The following is a 17,863-nucleotide window of genomic DNA, read 5'->3' on the forward strand; positions in this document are numbered from 1 at the left end:
GGAAGCTTTATCTTAACCAATGGTGTAAATTAGTTGCTGAAAATGGTAATGGCTGAGTAGATAAAAGCATATTGCCCAGGTCAAAGAAGCAAATAGTCCTTCGGCACTCTAAAATGGCCAGACTCTACATGAGAGATTGTAGTCTTGAGAAAGGTGTTGAAAGATAAGCATCGAGGGCCTAAAAGGCAACGCATGAAATGGGTCAACAAGCATCTCAATAATTCATAGAGGTGGCCAAGTGCAGCACAGAGGGGCTAATGAGAGGGAAAGAAGATGTTCATTACTTATAGTTCCTGAGAGTAGGGGCTGGCATGCTGTGCAGGGCCACACAGGGAAGAACTAGTGTTGGTCAGGAGGGAGCAAAGAGTGCTGGGAAAGCATAGGCCACAGCCTTTATTAAGTTTTCCATGAGAAAGACAAGGCAGAGCAGGCAAACAGCTTAGGACTGGCTAGCTTGCACTATCCCAGCAGGCTTTGGGGCCTGGGAGTGTCCCTAGTTGTCTGGCTGTAGTTGTTTTAGGGGAAGGGAACTATTAGCATGGTGAGTGATGATAGCATACAGAGGCTGTTGAGGGTATGGACTCACGATCCGTTAGTTTGTAGAGTAAGTCCCCGACATGGGAACTAGTTCTGTTCCAAAAGCCCATTCCTAAGTCTAATTTGTTCCTAAGTCTAACAAGGTTAGCCGACATACTCAACTAACACAATTGGCAATATAGTTCTGTACTGTAACAGATTTGTAATACTTTTCATACACACAATACATATATAAAAAACAAACCCCCAAATAAATATTTTTCATCTTACAGTACGGTACCTTGAAAAGCACAGTAGTACACCACAATCGCTGGCACACAGCAGCTGGCATCGAGTGAACAGGCAGGAGGAGTTACTGGAGGAGGGAGGCGAGGTGGGAGATGGTAGAGCTGAAGGATCGTCAGCAATAGGAGACTGAGGGCAAGCTGCATTTTCGTCCTGATGTTGACAGCACAGGTGTCTGGTTCCTTGCTGGAATCAATTCTAGCTACCCTCTTGAAAAACTGATCTAGTGATGTCTGGGTAGCACTGTACCAGCTACATCATCGAAGCTTTTGTGCTTGCCTCTGGGCATCCTGGGCATGAAATAAAGATACTGTACCCTATACAGTACTGTACAGTAAAGTACATGAAAGCACAACCGCTTATAGAAAACGCATGCATATGACAGTGTATGCCAGACACATGAACTGACATATGTGATTGGACCTGCAAACGCACATTCACATCTTTGAAAGCTTGAAACTTGAAAGTTCGTATTTAGGGAACTTACTGTGTTCTTAGGAATCAGCTAGCCCTGAGAGGTGCAGTCTCCCTGCCTTTTCACCCTGCCCACCCTGTTCAGTTAGCTACTCAAAATGTCAAGACATCCTAAAATATAGAAAATAAAAACTGTGATTAGTATGTCTGTGTCCAAGCTGTAGCTCCAGGGTAAGAACTAGAAACTACAGGGAGAAGTTTTGGGGAGACGGATTTTAGGGAGAAAAAGAAATCTCTCTATGAAATAGAGCACTCTAAAAGTGGAACAGATGTCTTTGTCAAACAGGGAATGTCTGGATCCAGATATATTCTGAGATGGAAAAACCAAGTCATTCGTGTTGTATGTGGGACTTTTTCAATAACTGAGAGGTAGGAGTAAGGTCCAACTCATAGATTCTATTATTCTATAGTCAATTGCATGCTTCGTGTATGAAGGAATTTGTATGGCAATTGTTTCTCTTCATGTTCTACTCCTTATCTTCTCAGAGATAGCGCTCATTTAAAGAGACTAAAATTTAGCAGTGGGAATAAATGGCATTTTAAAAAAACATAATTGTAATAACTGGGGCTCTGATGGGGAGTATTGGAAGCAAGCCACTGGAAAAAGAACCCCTATTTTAGTGCCAGTTAAATGGAAGCCAAGTGGCCAGACGCCTGAGTTAAAAACAATGGGCTGACCTTGAGTTCTCTTGAGAAACTAGGGATTATAAGATTTGTCTTGGCAACATCCTTCTATGAAGTCATTCTTTCACTAGAAATTTATAGAGCTCTGGCTTTGCCTTGTCCATCAGGGACCTCACTGTGTGTCAGGACCATCTTTTGCAACCGATTGATCTATTAGTTCTCATTTAAGTGTGCTCCTATTAAATATTAAAAGATTCTAATGGAGAGTAAGAGTCTCAGTTTCCTCCTTCTTAAAATGAAGAGGTTGTACTAGAACGATCAGTAAGCTTTCTTTGATCCTCAAATCCCTTGACCTCTAGATGCTGCACTTAGAGGTACTCTGAAAAGCCTGTTCCTTGGATTGACTCAAGTCACACAAGCCACTCTAATGTAACGCTGTAGATGCGCACGAAGGCTGCCTGTGTGTCCTTCGCTCTTTTCAGAGACTGTTACATCAATCTGCAATGTTTGTATCCACCATTCACATTTAGGCTTTTATAGTCCCGGTAAAGGGCTTCCCAGGTGGTGCAGTGGTAAAGAATTGGCCTGCCAATGCAGGAGACACAAGAGACATGGGTTTGATCCCTGGGTTGAGAAGATTCCCTGGAGTAGGAAGTACTAACTTGCTCCAATATTCTTGTGTGGAAAATTCCATGAACAAAGGATCCTGACAGGCTACAGCCCATTGGGTCGCAAAGAGTCAAACACGACTGAGCTCACGAACACACACATTCCCACTAAAATTTTATATAGACATAAATAAAATGCGGTTTCAATTTTTATAAAATTAATAGTACACTCTATGATTTTGCTACTTGCTTTTCTTCCCCCCACACATCTTTGTTTCTGACATTTAGCCATTTTGGCATAGCAAGGCATTCGTTTTTACCTGCTATATAATATTTTAGTGTGTGATTATACTGTTAATACACCACCATTTATGTATACATCTTCCCATTAATAGGCATTTAGGAAATTTTCCAATATTTTGCTGATATAGACAATGTGCTAAGAACATTCTTGTACTTGGCTATAAGCATTTTCTTTTTTCTTCTTCGTGTTCTGCAGTTTTACTCTGATAAGTCTTGGAATAACTTTACCGTAATTTATTCTTTCCATCTAGAGACTCACTGGGCGTCTTTCTTTAAATCTGCAGAGTTTTCGTTCTGAACCATGCATCCCTTTCCTTGTCTGAGAACTCCTATGAGGCACAAGCGCCTCTCTAGTCCACTGTTTGTGTATCTTCACTGCACACATGCTCTTGGTACCACATTCCTTCTCTCCGCATATCAGGTCTGGGCCTATACCATGTATTGAGTTTTTATTAATAAACTTGATATCTTTATCATTATTATTATTTTAATTTCCCCTTTTTTTAATTGTTCCTTTTATTTTATTTTTTATTACAACCTTTTTTTAAAATTTCAATTTATTTATTTTAACTGGAGGCTAATTACTTTACAATATTGTATTGGTTTTAAAACCAATACAATATTATTTTAAATTTGTGCTTGTTTTTATTTTAAAATTTCTCATTTTTTAAAAATAGAGGTTATTGGGACTTCCCTGGTGGTCCAGTGGTTAAGAATCCGTCTTCCAATGCAGGGTTTGCAGGTTTGATCTCTGGTCAGGTAAATAAAATCCCACATGCCTTGGGACAAGTAAGCCGGTGTTCCAAAACTAGAACCTGCGCGTCTAGAGCCGGTGCTCCATAACAAGAGAAGCCTCCCACAATGAGAAGCCTTCGTGCCACAACTAGAGAAAGTCTGTGTGCTGTGATGAAGAAACAGCTCAGCCAAAACTTTATAAATAAATAAATACCATAAAAAAAGTGGAAGCTATTCATTTATCTCACTGGGCAACCAAACATACCTATTTTAAAGTTTTGCCAGATGGTGCCACAAACTTAATTTCCCTGAGGGCATATTCATGCTGAGCATGTTGATTTTCTTGGCTGTCTTTCTTGGTATTAGATTTTGCCGTCTGTTTTGGAATTCTGCTTTGCAGGCTTATTTTGAGTGGGAGGCATTTGTTTTTGTTTTTCTGTTTCCCTGCATTCACCTCTCCTGGGCCAGTGGTTTTGTGGCTACCAAGGCCCAGCTGCTTGGGACTCCCTGCACCAAACTTGGTATTCCAGAGCTGTGGTCCCACGGTAGAACTGGGGATATTGTGGCTTGCTTCCTTACTTGATAGAAGACTGCGCTTCTGTCTGCTTTTTCCTTCTTGGGCTGGTATCCTATTAAAAATTTGACCCCCAGGGAAGCTAAAAGCTACAGCTTTTAGTTTCTTTTATGAGTGGGTGTTGGGAGTGAAGTCAGTAGTCCGTGAGTGACATTAGCCTAGATTCCCACTCTTGAGTGGAGTAATTTTATCCTCTTTGCTCCTCTGGAATCAAAATGCAGACTGCCTCCTTCCAGAAAGGGCCCCAGCAAGCCTGTGGCTCTGGCAGAGCCCAGGGACTTTTTCTTTTCTGTTTCTGGTTCAGGGAGAGACTCACCTTGATTTTTGAGCCTCATTAACACCTTTAGTTTTCTATTTTTCTATTTCATCTACTTTTTGCTCTGCATTTGGATGAAGGGAGTGCGTCTGTTAATGCGTCTTAATTAGGGAATGAGGCAGAGAATTATGTTATGAAAAGACCTTCCTTGTGGAAAACTGTCTGAGAGCAGGATTGGCAGGCAGGGAGGCCGGCCATAAGGCTATCGATCCCCTAGTCCAGGTGAGGCGGCTGTGACTTGAACTTGGGGGACGGAAGGGGAGCGAAGAGAGGCTTGCTGATGCAACTTGCATTAGCTCCTGGAAACCTTAGGAGTTTTTCATCAAATGAGGTGGAGCAGCGTCTCTGTCCAGGTGTCCCTGGTTGGTGTTATGAATTTCCACAAGAGCTTTCCCAGGTGAACCCTGTCTCATTTTACTCTTATATTCTATCTTTCCTTTTTTCAAGTTTTTGTTCTTTTTTGTGGTAAAGGTCACGTAATAAAAAACATACCATTTTCACCACATTTAACCGCACAGTTCAATGGCACTAAATACACTCACATTATCGTGCAACACCATCATCCGTCCCCCGAATTTTTCACCTTTCTAAACTGAAATTCTGTCCGCATTAAACACCAACTCCTCATTCCCCGACCCCGGCCACTGGCATCTACCAAGGTACTTTCTGACTCTGGGAATTAGACTGTTCTAGGTACCTGAACATAAGAGGAATTCCTTTAAAAAAATTAATTGGAGGATAATTGCTCTACACTGTTTTGCTGGTTTCTGCCATACAACAATGCAAATCATCTATAAGTATACACACACACACACACACACACACACACATGTGCTTAGTTGCTCAGTCGTGTCGGGGCATGGGCTGATGCAGGCAAAAAGAAGATGTTCTTCTCTTCTTGTGAGATTATTCTTAGGTTTTAAAACAAAAATTCCCTCCTCCCCTCACTGTATTGCTCAATTTTCTCAAGTGGGTTAGAGAGATCTCCTAGGCTGTTTTTATTAGTAGGTAGCTATCTCATTGTTGATCTTTGTAAGGGGGCGAAGGCTGGGGTCTCCTATGTTGCCATTTTCGTGATGTCACGCTGGACAATATGCCTGAAGACAATTTTGAATTTCACAACTGATAAGGCTAGCTACTGGTATCTGGTAAGTAGTGTGTTATCTGCTCAGTCGTGTCTGACTCTTTGTGACTCCATGGACTGTAACCCACCAGGCTCCTCTGTCCATGGAATTCTCCAGGCAAGAGTACTGGAGAGGGTTCCCTTTTTTCTGAGCCTTCCTCCTACCTACTCCCCTCCCACCCATCTAGGTCATCACAGAGCCCTGGACTGGGCTCCCTGTGTTGTGTAACAGCTTTCTACTAGCTATCCATTTCACACACGATAGTGCACACGCTTCAGTTCTACTCTTTCAATTCATGCCACCCTCTCCTTCAACCGCTGTGTCTACATCTGTGTCTCTATTCCCGCCCTGCCAATGAGTTCATTGGCACCATTTTTCTAGACTCTAGCATCAAAAAATCGATAAACTATAGATACTTGAGCGGGTGTGGAGAAAAGAGAACCCTCTCGTGTTGCTGATGGGAATCTAATTGATGCAACCACTATTGTATTCTTGATCCTGTTCTTTTTATGTGTGTGATATCTGGGCTCAAACTTTTATTACACAGTTTATATATAGAAATAGCAACAGATTTGTATCCATTCGTAGATGCTGAGAAAGGGTGAGCTAAGACAGAGAAAAAAAAATTAGCCCCTAAGCAGGGCACTACAGCAGTTCCTCTAATTTACAAAATCCCAAATCTCAAGGGGCTTTTATCCAGGTAAAGTCAGAGTGAATGCGATGATGGGAAAGGGGGATGAGAAAGGACCAAAGTGCAGCCCAAGTAACAGAGGAACACAGAGGAAGGGAGTCTGGAGACAGATCTGTCTGCTTGATTATTCAAGGGATATCCATCAAGTCTGCTCCACCCACACCAGCCATGTCCGGAGCCCGAGGATGGGGTGTGAGCAAAGAGAAAGCCCTGGACTTCCCAGGAGAGTCCCCATGCCTGGCAGGGACATGGCAAAGACAAAGCAGAGAGTCAGCACCTGCCCCTGAAGGTGAAGGAGCGTCAAGGGCTGGGTGGTGGTCCCCCTTCCAGAACCAGCTGCTTGAGACCATGTGTCTGTCTCTTTCCTACCCCCTCCTTCCTGGTGCCGCCAGCAGGGCGTTCAGGGACCAGGCATGTTTTGGCTCTGAGCCCATAGAGGGGATCACGATTTCCCAGAAGGATGCTCCAGCTTGGCATAGCTTCCCACTGGTGACGAATGTCAGTTGCTCTAGGTGGCATCTATGTTCTAATTTTCTGTTACATGGAGGAAAAGGATGAGGAAGGTGAGGGAGGGCAGAGACAGCTGTGGCACTGGGTCCAAAGGAGGTTCAGCTCCAACCAGCTCTGCAGACCTTGCTGAGCCCTAGCCAATGCCCGGGGGCTCCCTGACACTCACACAGATGGCAGGTGTTCTGCAGAAGCCAACACAACAGGGGCAGCGAGAATACTGACAGAGACATACGTAAGCCAGAGCAGTGTTAGAGCAAAATGGGTTCTTTCTTTTAATTATTTTTTATTGGAGTAGTTGTTTTACAATGTTGTGTTAGTTTCTGCTGTACAGCAAAGTTAATCAGCTACATGTGTACATATATCCTCTTTTTTTGGATTTCCTTTCCAGTTAGTTCACCACAGAGCATTGAATAGAGTTCCCTGAGCTATACAGTAGGTTCTCATTAGTCATCTATGTTATACATGTGTGAGCATGCTCAGTCATGTCTAACTCTTTGTTGACATATAGACTGTAGGCAACAGGCTCCTCTGTCCAAGGGATTTTCCAGGCAAGAATACTGGGTCGCCATTTCCTCCCCCCAGGGGATCTTCCCAGCCCAGAGATCGAACCTGAATCTCCCTCAGTAGCAGGTGGATTTTTTTTTGTTTTACCACTTGAATCACCTGGGAAGCTCATTTTATACATACTAATGTGAGGCCTGGCGTGCTGCGATTCATGGGGTCGCAAAGAGTCAGACACGACTGAGCGACTGAACTGAACGGAATGTGTATGTATCAGTCCCAATCTCCCAATCCATCCCACCCTCCCTTCCCAGTCTTGGTGTCCATATGCTTGTTTTCTCTGTCTGTGTCTCTATTTCTACTTTGCAAACAGAGACCACCTATATAAAACATGGAGTGATGGAGAGCAATCCCAAGAAGAGCATTGGAGGAATAATTTTTCCTGTACCTGCTCCCCTCTCTCCAGAATCACTCCTCCTGGCTGTGTAGCTCTCTGAGAATTTGCAGATAATTCGGATAATTTTGGTGGGACTATTTATGGGGCTGCCTAGGTCATTTGAAACCTTCAAATCCCAGTTAATTTGGACACTCTACCAAACACAATTACTGTCAGTGTGAGTTAGGCTTTCAGGGAGAAAATTAAATAATGGGCATGTCGTTGATCTGTAAATATGTCAAGACTGTGATGAGAATGCATTCTATGAGGTGAGGAAAGAGCGCTCACACTTGGCTGGGCGAGAAGGGATGTTGACCCCCAGCCTTCTGGGGCCCCTGCACAGAGGGGGTCTCGGCCCTAAGTGACCCCTGGACCAGGCCTCCATCTCACTCACATGCAGCCTGGACCATCAGGCTCTGATTTCTGGGCACTTACTGGATTCCTCTTCAGCTGCATGCCCTACACAGCTCATTATGAGGTGAGGAGAAAATGCCCCTTCCATGGGAATTACAGAAACACTATCTGACATGAAGGGTTAATGAACATGAACAGGTGTGCGATCAGATGCTGCCAAGGATAACAAGGCAAGCTGCCTGGCTGTTTGGTGCTTATTAGACCCCATCTCTAAAGCCACTGAAACAAAACAAGAAATTCTACTGCTCAGGTGATTTTTCTTAAAAAATTATTTCTTCTTCAGTAAGCATTTGCTTTTATTCCTCATGTAAATAATAACCCACTTATTAGTGGCTTTCCCCTCATCAGCAGCAGCTCTGCTGAGGGTAAAATCCTTCACACATGAGTCTCAGTCTTGCCCATCCAGAGTCTGTGGTAATTGACATCCCTGGACATTGACCCCACAAGCTTGAAGTAATTTATGGCCTCTTGTTTCCAATCGGTGATTTATAAGGAAAAACTTGCACATGTGGTGGGGTCTTTTCAGGCATCTTATCCCTTTCAACAAGACATGATACATTAGTCTTAGAACTCTACTGCCAGTTTCTTTTTTGGTTAAGGTCGGAATTTCCTTCCATCAGGCATGACACTGCCCAATGTCTCGTCATCATGGGTAGGACACAAAGCTAAAGAGTTGAAGACACCACAAGATTGGGCTCTTTCCACTGGAAGCTCATCCATAAAAAAATATCTGATAGGATGTAGCGTGAATTTTTGTATCTATTTGACTAACCAAGGGTGATGAAGTCTGTGTCACATACAAGGTGGTAAGGACTGACAGACAAGTCCAGGGAAATGTGTCTGCACTCAAGAAACGTGAATTCAGCATGGACAGGCGAGGATCTATCATGTAAGCAATCCTGAAGTATTTCTGTATCTTAATAGTAAGAACATGCGGGCAGGTAGGATTGGCTACTCTTTGCTGCCTGCCCCTCTGGAACCCTGTCTGGGCTCTCACTTAGCCGACTGAGAGACTCCTCTGGCAGTTTCTACCTTGGGAGTTGTCAGCTCCTGAATCTTGGGTTCAAGTTACCCAATTTCAACCAAAAACAAGACTGATAAACTTGATGCTGATTGAAAAACTTGATCTTTCCTTGATGGGGAGGAATTTAAGTGAACAGAAGACGGGGATGCCATTTACAGAGCCTCACGCCACATGAGATGCTTTTGCTAGTGGGCTCTTCCTGGGAAAACAGAGTGGCCCTTTGCATCGTTCTCAGAAGGAAGCCTCTCTCCTTGGTCCCCATAACCCTCCTGCACAAGCTGCAGGGTGAACCTGCATTCAGCTGACTTCTGACAGGTGGCAAAATGTGAGGGCGCTTTTAAGGCAACTGGATGTTAGATTCTGAGAATGTCCTTGACCACGAAGGTAGCTTTTCACAGGAGCAACTGGGCAAACATTTTTTTTTATCCATTTCAGGAAAGCAGGAAGGAGAACTTGCAGGGCTTACTCTGAACCTCCCTTAACTGTTCACGTTTCTCTGTCCATGTGTCTCCCACCTAAGCTTTTCCAAACTGAGAAATAAAACATGCGGATGCTGGTCAAGGTGACACATGAACACTTATTCCCAGTACGTTAGATTCACACTCCTGATCAGGTATGAATGAGTGACTGAGAGTCCACAGCAGTGAATGCTAAGTGCTCAAAGAGCGTTGCTGAGAGTAAACGAGATGCGATGTGGAAGTCAGGGTGGTCAGCTCAGGCCAGAGTTCCTGGGAGTCATCCTGGAAGACTTCCTGGAAGGAGAGAGGTATGAGCAGGGTCATGGGGAGAGGAGAGAGGACAAGGAGGAGAAGTGAAAGACTAGGAATAAATAAAGAAGTTGTTGGTGGCTTTGAGGGGGTAAGGACAAGGGAAAGGAGGCAACAGAGGTTCTTGTTCACTAGGGAATGATAATGCTGTCTGCTTTTCTGACTGCAGTCAGATTGTGGCTCTAACTCTGTCCTTTAATCATCACCACCCATCTCTCTCATAGCCTTTCCCAATCCTTAACCTTTACTTGTTTTCCCTTTTTCCTCAGCGTCATCAGACTATGTAAAATGCTATAACTATATTTATGTATTTTGCTAATTGCCTCCACCTCCCCCTGACCAGACTGTAAGTTTCCAGGACAGAAAATTTAAAAAAAAAAAGTTGTCATTTTGGTTTATTGCTGTATCTTTGGAACTTAGAACAAAAAAGGACTAAATGATCTCTCTCTCTCTTTAATTTATATGTGTACGCATAATGCATGTGTGTGCAAATATACTTATTCAGAGCAGTTAGTTCTGTTTTATCATATACATATTTGATTTTCAAAACAAGGAAATTTCACTCAAGTAGTACTTTCGATGACTTACTATGCTTATCATCAATATTTCCAAATCAATATTTGGAAAAGGAGGGGAAATGAAAAGGTTTAGGACCAGGAGACTAGAAAGACGTGACAAGCCTGTGTAGGTCTTGCTTGTCTGGGGCTGCCTCGGAAGAAGGGAGTCGGGTGATTTCATGAAGGTTTCTGGCACAAATGCCTGGGGGCAAGAATCGTAAGTGGAAGCCGAGGAGCTCACACTGCATCTTGCAGCTGGTGCCTTGTTGCTGGATGGGAGCACAGTGCCAGCAAAATTAGTCATCTCACAGAGCCTTGGTAGAATGATCGAAAATAAATACTCCTAGGAACACAAATCTGCCAGTCCCTAGAAGAACGTAAATTGAAATCTTCAATCGGGAGAAATTAAGAAGGTTGGATGTTTCTTTCAATCTTCCTGCCTTGAGTGAAAGCTGCAGAGAAAAGCTTTCAGTACAAATATGACCTACACTTATATGTGCTCTTAGAACACTTTGGTGATTTGTTTTTCTCTCTTCTGGTAAATATATTTAGAATTATACTTCTCCTTTTGAGTACTACATTTGTTTTAGCATATGCATGTTGACAGGAATTGTTTTTTATTGTTCAGTTTTCGTATTTTAAAATTTTGCACAATTTCTTCTTCAAATAAGGTATATTCAGTGTGTTTTTGTTTCTAGACATATGGGTTAATTTTTTTCAGCTAACATTTTTTGTTACTGATTTCACGTAATGATGTATACTCTTATGGTTTGATGTACACTCTTTTAAAGGGAAAAAGTAGGTTAAAAAATATATATATGTATGTACGTATCATGTTTTTCACTTTGAATTATCTTTTGTCCAATACTAAAATTGGTACCAAAGTAAACACATATTTACCTGACTTGTTTTTCATCTCTGTATTAGTGGAAAACGTGGTCATCTATTCTCTTTGACCTAATTTGTACCACACATTCTTTTGATTGGTGAGTTGAGCAAATTGATACATTAGTTATAACAATAAGCACATGTATTTGTGCTTACCACATACCAGGCATGGTTTAACGATGTTATACATTGAATCTTCACGCTAACCTTATGAGGAAGATGAAACCTATTCTCTTTACAAATGAGGAAACTGAAATACAACTAGGCTAAGAAAGCTGCTCAACTTTACACAACAAGTAAATGGAAAAGAGAGCTCAGAGAATGTGGTTCTGGATTCACATTTTTAACTGTTAGGCAATTAGAGAATGAAATGTCAATCCACTCCAGTGTTCTTGCCTGGAGAATCCCATGGACAGAGGAGCTTGGCAGGCTCTGGCAGCAGTCCCTGGGGTCTGGGTGGTATCTCTGGGTTGTAATTAGTGTTTGATTAGGACTTCTCTTTTATTCATGTTTTTTTGCTTACTTATTTTTCCTCTTTTAATGCTTTCAATTAAAGCAGTTTGATTAATTTTGTTATCTAGTTTGATGACTGTAAATGACATCCCCTTTTGTTTGGTCTCTTTTGTTGGATTCCAGGTAAGAACCCACAGTACTTTTTAATTTCCATCTCATAAGGACCCAGCAACCACTCTGAGCTGGACTCTCCTTCCCTCTTATTTCTACATGTCTTCACTATCAGCCTTCTCTTCTGTCTTATTGACTATTTTCTGCACATATTGTTTCCACTGCTTTTTTGTCTCTTGTCACCTGGAATTTCCTCTTCTCTCCTTTTCAGTTATTCAAATTCTACCCAATTTTCAAAGGCTTAGCCCAGATTCCTTGTTCTTTTTATAAAGTCTTCCTTGATTTCCTGTGTCAGGATTTAGGTCTCCTTAGCTAGTTTAAGCAGAAACTGATTTATTAGCCAGTACTGAATAACTTAGTTGGAAAACCGGGTCTGGATGCTACACAGCTGTCAACCACAGCAGTCAGGAGACATTGCCACAACCTTGGGTTTCTTGGGCTTCCCTGGTGGCTCAGATGGTAAAGAATCTGCCTGCAATGCTTGAGACCTGGGTTCAGTCCCTGGCTTGGGAAGATCCCCTGGAGAAGGGAATGGCAACCTACTCCAGTATTGCATAGAGAATTCTGTGCACAGAAGAGCCTGGCGGGCTTCAGTCCATGGATCTCAAAAAGTCGGACATGACTGAGTAACTATCACATATATTTTCAGGTACCTTAACATCTATGACACCAGGGAAAGGACATGAGAGTTTCAACCACCGTCACCACTCTATCAGCAAGAATAACCCAGCTATGTGTGCAATTTCTTTGTCATGGAGGCGACGTCTGTGAAGGCAGCACCTAAGACCATATCCAGATACCACAGCTGCACATGAGTCTGAGAAACGCAGGTGGCAGCTCTGGCATGGGTGTTCAAGAAGGCATTTAGGGAGAGAGTTGCGCAGTCAATCCATAGTATCTGTCATATTTGATCATCTTGATCAGTCTGATCTCTGCGAAGTTCTGGAGATCTTGTGCATCTTTTCATGCGTGTTTCACTTACCATGTTTCTTTGCTCTCTAGTAAAGCTTACTTTATTTCACTCTTTTAACTAGACTGTTGAGAAAGTATTTGAGGCCGATTTGACCTTAGCATACCTGGAAAAGTATCTTAAAATATCTAGAAACAATAAACATGTGTTCACTGATTAAGGTCACTTCAAGGGGTTGCTTGTGTAAAGCTATGTGCTGTTTTAAGAAAATTTTGAGGGCAAAAAACACGGATTTAGACATCTGAACACACATATCAAGAATGTGATTATTTGTTTTATAAAAGAATTATTCACCTCAACAAAAATTTAAAGGAGGTGTAGCACAGGTTTTATAAAAAACAAAAACAAAAGCAAAAAACCACACCCAGAGGACTTCAAATGTGAAATGGGTGGCTTTTATTTACAGAAAATCCCATTACAGGCGACAGGAATGGTGTAGCACCAGGTACCATGAGTGTGCACACTTAGAATATCTAGTGACAGAGTGTTTACAGCAGATGGAGGACCATGTCCCCAGATTCTGACACTAACATCTGACAAGGCTGAAACAGCATTTCATGACCTGAAGTCATAAAGCCATCTTTGAGATGACTGCTTGTATCATTTATACCACGTTCCTATCTGACTCCTGACACATTCAGCTTGGATTATCTAGGTATTTAGATACCCAGTGACGATTTTTACCCATCATTTTGGCTTTTTTGGCATATTTTGTTTTTTAAAAATTATGTTTTTTAAAATCATGGTAATATATATAACATAGGGCTTGCCAGGTGGTGCTAGTGGTAAAGAACCCACCTGCCAATGCAGGTGATGTATGAGATGTGGGTTCGACCACTGGGTTGGGGAGATCCTCTGGAGGAGGGCATGGCAACCCCCTCCAGTATTCTTGCCTGGAGAATCCCATGGAGGAGGAGCTTGGCAGGCTAGAGTCCATATGGTCTCAAACAGTTGGATGTGACTGAAGTGACTTAGCACCCACGCATATGTGACATAACATTTAGAAGTTTAATGTTTCTATGTATACAGTTCATTTCTACCCATCATTTTGGCCTTCACCTGAATCAGTGGTGTGGTGACCCGTATCTGCCACTCACATAATTTGTGGAGACAAACCTACCAAGCTTTTGTCCTCTCCTTTCTCCCTCTGTCACTGCCAGTCAAAGTGCTTTTCCCCCCTCTCTCTCTTTCCTTTTCTTTTTATGGCTTAGACAACTTTGATAGTCTCTTCTATCTTTTTGATTCCATTCATTTTCTCCTTAGTATAACCAGGTAATGCTTTAGGGCTGCAAGTGATAGAAATACTTGTCCTAAACTGACTTCAGTTCAGTTCAGTCACTCAGTCATGTCTGACTGTTTGCGACCCCATGGACTGCAGCACGCCAGGCTTCCCTGTCCATCACCAACTCTCAGAGCTTGCTCAAACTCAAATGATGCCATCCAACCATCCTCTGTCATCCCCTTCTCCTCCTGCCTTCACTGTTTCCCAGCATCAGGGTCTTTTTTAAGGAGTCAGTGCTTTGAAACAGGTGGTCAAAGTATTGGAGTTTCATCTTCAGCATCAGTCCTTCCAATGAATATTCAGGACTGATTTCCTTTAAGATGGACTGGTTGGATCTCCATGCAGTCCAAGGGACTCTTAAGAGTCTTCTCCAATACCACAGTTCAAAAGCATCAGTTCTTCAGTGCTCATCTTTCTTTATGGACCAACTCTCACATCCATACATGACTACTGGAAAAACCATAGCTTTGACTAAACTGACTTACACAAAGGAAAATGTATTATTTCAAATAACTGGGAGTCCAAAGGTAGAGCTGACTCAAACCATAGCATCACCAGTAGCTGAACCATGACGGGAAAAACTATGACCTTCCACTTTCCACCTTCTTAGGATCAGCTTCGGAGAAGGCAATGGCACCCCACTCCAGTACTCTTGCCTGGAAAATCCCATGGATGGAGGAGCCCGGTGGGCTGCAGTCCATAGGGTCGCGAAGAGTCGGACATGACTGAGTGACTTCACTTTGACTTTTCACTTTCATGCATTGGAGAAGGAAATGGCAACCTACTCCAGTATTCTTGCCTAGAGAATCCCAGGGACGGAGGAGCCTGGTGGGCTGCCGTCTATGGGGTCACACAGAGTCAGACATGACTGAAGCGACTTAGCAGCAGCAGGATCAGCTTTATTATGGTGACATCTGTTGTGACTCATGTGATGTAAATCACATGTTAGAGAGAGAGAGAGAGAGAGAGAGAGAGAGAAAGCTCTTGCCAATCACTGGACCAAGAACAGTGGTCAAGGTAATGTTGAATGCTGATTGGCTTAGACAAATCGTGATTACCCTAGACTAATCGTCCTCTGAATATGGGGATGGAGTAGTATATAGTCTCACAGGGATCACATAGCATACTCAATTTCAAAAGGATTGAATAAGGGTAGGAGGAGAAGGAGACAACAGAGGATGACAGAGATGGTTGGATGGCATCACTGACTCAATGGACACGAGTTTGAGGAAACTCTAGGAAATGGTGAAGGACAGGGAGGCCTGGTGTGCTGCAGTCCATGGCATCACAAAGAGTTGGACATGACTGAGTGAATGAATGATAACAGAAAGGGGGCAAATTACTGAGGGGTGGGTAGGGTTAAGGAGGCCAACAAAGAATGGTGAAGCTCCCAGGGACTAGAAATTATGGGAAGATGGTGCCACCCCTGAGGCTGAGGTCCGCAGCGGGAGCTGTGTCATGGAAACAAAATGAGTCATAGTCGTGGGAAAGCCCTGCAGGTGGGAGCTGGGGCCAGGAGGAAACTCAGCTGGGGTGCCGCTGACCCCACACAGGAGCCTAAGGGCAAGGAAGACCAGGTAATGCCGAGAACAGGGTGAGAGGGGCAAGAGGTGGGGGTGAGGGGGTCAGGGTGTGCTTATTTCTGGAAGGATCAATGCGGCCTAAGCATCACGTCAGTGGAACAAATATGTTAGGAATAAGGAAGTGGGGACGCAGGAAGAGGTGGCAACCTCTATGTCCAAAGCAGCCCTGAATCCATTCTCCATCCCTGGGGCAGGGGGATCATCTAAAAGGCAAACATAGCCCAGTCAATTTCCTGCTTTGAATCTTTTTTCAATTTTTATTCTCACCCAGTGGCATGTGGGATCTTAGTTCCCTGGCCAGGGGTCCATTACATGCCCCCTACAGAGGAAGTGTGGAATCTTAAACCACTGGACCACCAGGAAAGTCCATTTTCCTGCTTTTACCCTTTAGGATAAAGATCTCGGTGTGTGTGCCAGGGCGAGAAGTTCCAAACCCACCTTCTCCCTCCAGCCTCCCTGCCACCTCTTCCCCTGATGGGTCTGAGCTCCAGAGAGTGGATTCCTTCAGCTTTCTTCTCCCAGGTGAGCTTGTCTGTGACCTTTGCTTCTTCTCGAAGCCACCCACCTGCTGCTCTCTTCAGGTGGGTAACTGGATGATTTTGCCTCCTGCCTGTTCCACGAGACTGTGAGCCCCTCCAGGGCAAGGCTTGGCCCTCCTTCCTCTATGGAGGAGGATCTGTGGGATGATTTCCCACCTAAAGGAACCCTGAATTCATTCTATTCTGCAGCCTTTATCACCATCCAGGAGAGCACTGCCTGGGGCTAAGCCCTTGCTCCATATCTCATGACCTTGACTGAATCTCTGAACTTTTTGAGTCTATTTCCTCATTTATAAAATAGAGATTTAAAAATAACTTTTGGGATGTTCTGAGGCACAAACATAATACTTTGACCACCTGATGCAAAGAACTGACTCATTGAAAAGACTCTGATGTTGGGAAAGGTTGAAGGTGGGAGGAGAAGGGGATGACAGAGGATGAGATGGTTGGATGGCATCACCGACTCGATGGACCTGAGTTTGAGTAAGCTCTGGGAGTTGGTAATGGACAGGGAAGCCTGGGGTGCTGCAGTCCATGGGGTTGCAGAGTCGGACACGACTGAGCGATGGAACTGACTGATTGACTGAGACACAGATGTAATAATTTTAAGCCTTCTGGTACCTGATGCCAGGTTCCTACTTTTTTCCACCATCTAGTCCCCATGCTGTGCTTAGTCGCTCAGTCATGTCCAACTCTTTGTGGTCCCATGGACTGTAGCCTGCCAAGCTACTCTGTCCATGGGGATTCTCCAGGCAAGAATACTGAAGTGGGTTGCCATGCCCTTCTCCAGAGGATCTTCCCAACCCAGGGATCGAACAAGGGTCTCCTGCATTGCAGGCAGATTCTTTACCAACTGAGCTATCAGGGAAGCCCCAGTTCAGTGTTCCTTGCAGTCTTTTAGTCTAGCCTGCTTTCCATGCATAGGCTGAGGCCTTCGCCTTGGCTCCACCACAGCGCTGCCTCTTAGCTCCTGAGGCTTCTGGAGAGGGTTCACCTGACCTAAGCCCCCTTCATGGACACCCAGGTTATACTTCACCTTCTTTCTCTGAGCTCCAGCTGAACTTAGGCTCACACTTCAGGGAATGAGGTCAAAAAACCTGCTTGGAAATTGTAGACAATGGGGCAGACCAGTGGTTGAGACTTTGCCTTCCAATGCAGGGGGATGCGAGTTCGATCCCTGTCTTGGGAGCTAAGATCCCTCATATCTCCTGGCCAAAACAAAACAAACCAAACATAAAACAGAAGCACTAATGTAACAAATTCAATAAATACTTAAAGAAAAAAAAAACTGTAGATAAAACAAAGGAGACTTTTTAGCAGAGTTGAGATGTTACGTGACCTCCAATCTAGTTCTGACACTTCTAGAAACAAAGCACAATGAGTCTCAAGTCAAGACATTTTAAAACACTACTAACTGCTTTTACCAAGCAGTGACAAAGGCTGTTGCTATCCTGTGTGTTAATTTCAGTTGGACATTTTACCACCTTCACTGGAGAA

Source organism: Budorcas taxicolor, chromosome 13 (genome assembly GCF_023091745.1).
Source record: "Budorcas taxicolor isolate Tak-1 chromosome 13, Takin1.1, whole genome shotgun sequence".
NCBI lineage: Eukaryota > Metazoa > Chordata > Mammalia > Artiodactyla > Bovidae > Budorcas > Budorcas taxicolor.